The following is a 3,532-nucleotide window of genomic DNA, read 5'->3' as shown; positions in this document are numbered from 1 at the left end:
TCAATTGGATTCTGACTCATAGTGACCCTATATGACAGGGTAGAACTGCCCTATAGCATTTCTAAGGCTGTATCTTTTTTTTTTTTTAATTGGCTATCTTCAGAGTTGTATCTTTAATTGCCGAGTTTGTGAACAGGACCAATTTTATTCAACTTCTTTTTTTTTTTTTTTCCTAATTTTATTAATTTTGTTGTTGTTGAGAAAATACACAGCAAAACATACACCAATTTCTACATGTACCATTTAGTGACACTGATTACATTTTTCAAGTTGTGCAACCATTCTCATCCTCCGTTTTGAGTTGTTCCTCCCTTGTTAACATAAACTCCCTGCCCCCTAAGGTTCCTATCTAATCTTTGGAGTTGCTGTTGTCAGTTTAATTCCATATAGATAGTTCTTAAAGGAGTATAATGATCAAGACATACAGTTTTTACTAGTTAAGTTAAACTACTGTTTGTTTTTAAGAAACTTCAAGGAATATTTTTGATTTAAGGTTCAGGGCAATAGTTTCAGGGGTTCATCCAATCTACATGGCTCCAGGAAGTCTGGAGTTGATGAGAATTTTAAATTCTGTTCTGCATTATCCCCCTTTTGATCAAGATTCAGTAATGTAGCTGAAGGTAGCTGAGCACCATCCAGTTCTGATGGTTTAATGACAAAAGAGGCAGTTGTTCATGGAGGCAGTTAACCTATTCTTGACTCTCCTTCTTCCTCTGTTGTTCTTGCACAAAGACACCAATTGTTGTGCCTTAGATGGCTGCTTGCAAGCTTTTAAGACCCCAGGCACTACATAACAAACTAGAAGGTAGAACAGAAGCACTAAACACATTACTAGGCCAATTAATTGAGATGTCTCATGAAACCATGACTCTAAACCTCAAACCAAGAGAGCAAATCCCGGGAGGTTTTTGATTGTATATAAACAGTCTCAGCAGCTTCTCTCTCTCTCTTTTTTTCTTTGTTGTTGTTGTTTTGTGTGATATCTATCACACAACTTTTGCCAATTTAGCTTTTTATAGGTGTACAACTTATTGACAGTGATTGCAATAATTGGCTATGCAACCCTACCTTTAATCAATGCGGTATTTCCCTCACCATTAATTTCCCTATTGCCCCTCCCTCCTGCCCCTGGCAACCACTAATAAACTTTGTTCTCTGTACATTTATTTGCCTTTTCTTGCCTTTTTATATAAATGAGGTCATACAATATTTGTCCTTTGGAGCCCTGGTGGCACAGTGATTAAGAGGTTGGCTGCTAACCAAAAGGTCGGCAGTTTGAATCTACCAGCTGCTTCTTGGAAACCCTGTGGAACAGTTCTACTCTGTTCTATAGGGTCACTAGGAGTCAGAATCAACTCGACGGCAACAGGTTTGTTCATTTTATTTGTTTTTGTGTGTGGGTATGTGTGTGATTGGTTTATTTCACTCAGCATAATGTCCTCCAGCTTCATCTATATTGTAGCATGTATCAAGATTTCATTTCTTCTACTGGCTGAGTAAGTATTCCACTGTATGGATGTACCACATTTTGTTTATCCATTCATCTATTGATGAGCATTTAGATAGTTTCCACTTTTTGCTACTGTAAATAATGCTGCAGTGAACACTGGTATACGAGTCTCTTTTTGAGTCAAGACTATAATCTTTATGGAAGCCGGCTGCCACAGCTTTCTCCTGTGGAGCCACTGGTGGGTTGGAATGGCCAACCTTTCAGTTAGCAGCCAAGTGCTTAGCTGCTGTGCCACCAGGGCTCCTCTAACTTAAAAAAAAAAATAACTTAAAGCTTTCTCCTGTGGAGCCACTGGTGGGTTGGAATGGCCAACCTTTCAGTTAGCAGCCAAGTGCTTAGCTGCTGTGCCACCAGGGCTCCTCTAACTTAAAAAAAAAATAACTTAGGAGGGGTCAAATGGAGTTAAAGTGTTTTAGGCTTCACAAAGAGAGTGGAAGTTTTGATTAATTGTAGCTTTTGCCAGTAATGTTATATTTCTTGACCTGGGTGGTGGTTACATGGGTATTTATTATGGATTGAATTGTTTCTCCTCCAAAAGATATGTTGAATTCCTAAACCCTGGTGAATGTGACCTTGCTTGGAAACAGGGTCTTTAAAGATGTTATCAGTTAGGTGACATGAGGTCACACTGGTGTACTGTGGGCCCTAATGCAGTCTGAGTCCTGTCCTTATAAGAGGGGAAGTCACAGGAACAGAGACGGACACAGAGGGAAGACGGCCATGTGAAGATGGAGGCAGAGGTCAAATTGCTGCACCTACAAGCTAAGAAATGTTAAGGATCGCCAGCAACCCCCAGAAGCTGGGAGAGACAAGGGAGGATCTTCCTCTAGAGCCTTCAGAGGGAGCATAGCTCTGCTGACACCTTGATTTTGGTCAATATGCTATGCAAATGAAGTGACTATAGACTATGCAAATGAAGTTACTATAGCCTACTATGAAGATGAAGTGTCTGTGGCCTACTGAGAGGGGATTGGTCAGTTTGTGGTCCTGTTGGGAGGGCCATGTCTTGAAATAGATGAGAACTTTAAATGCAGCCAACCCCCACAGAGGTTTACCAGACAGGAAGCAGAAAGGAGAAAAGGCAAGAGAGAAGCAGAGAGAAAGGAGGCAAAGAACTTCCTAAAAGAGCTGTAACATGGGTCAAGGGCTGTAACACTGAAGACAGCAACAGGTCCAGAAGGGGCCCTGAGGCAGAGTCAGTGGTGACAGGCAGCAGGGCCAAGAGGAATCTGTCCTGAGGGGTCAAGAGGAGCCTGTCTTCAGGGGGCTGACAGGAGGCCTGCACGGCCGAGAGGAGCTGAGAGAGCTGTCCTGCACTGAAGAAGGGAGACTTTGCCTACAGGCTGCCCGATCCTTATTCAGCGTTGTAGCCTGTGGATCCTAATTCCAAGTCGTACCCTGTATGGTCTGTGAGTTCTGTGTGGCCATCGCAACAGAGAAGTAGAGAGTGCTGTGGGGAGGACAACTGGTGTCAGAATTGGTAAAAAGGTTGGAGGATGGAAGCATGTCTGCCCTCCACCTCATGGGAACCAGCTCTGGGCTGACCCTGGTCGTTATCCCTCCTGAAGTTAGAGAGGTTCCGATGATGCTGCTCCCACCATTTTACACTCAGAAAGGTGAAGGGACTGTCTGCACTCTGAAATTCATGCTATTTCCAGCACAGTGTATTGCCTCAGAGTTGTGAGGTGTGGATGAGACGGGGATAGATGCATGAGGCAGGCATCAGTAGGTCTAGTCTGTTGAGCCTCTAAGCTACGTCTTACATATGTTCACTTTTTTCCATTTCTACTGCCACCACCCTGGCCAAGCTACTGTCAAGCCTCACCTGGATTCTAACCACAGGTGCCACTCTGGCCCCTACAGTCAGTGGACTCTTACAAAGACACTGTTGTTGTCGTTAAGTACCACTGAGTTGATTGTGACTCACAGAGGCCCCCTGTGATGGAGTAGAACTGCCGCATCGGGTTTTCTAGGCAGATCAGGGCTTTAAACTGGTTCTTCCTGGTTCAGTCATGGCTGAGG

Source organism: Elephas maximus, chromosome 2 (assembly GCF_024166365.1).
Source record: "Elephas maximus indicus isolate mEleMax1 chromosome 2, mEleMax1 primary haplotype, whole genome shotgun sequence".
Classification (NCBI taxonomy): Eukaryota; Metazoa; Chordata; class Mammalia; order Proboscidea; family Elephantidae; genus Elephas; species Elephas maximus.
This window is presented reverse-complemented; position numbering follows the sequence as displayed.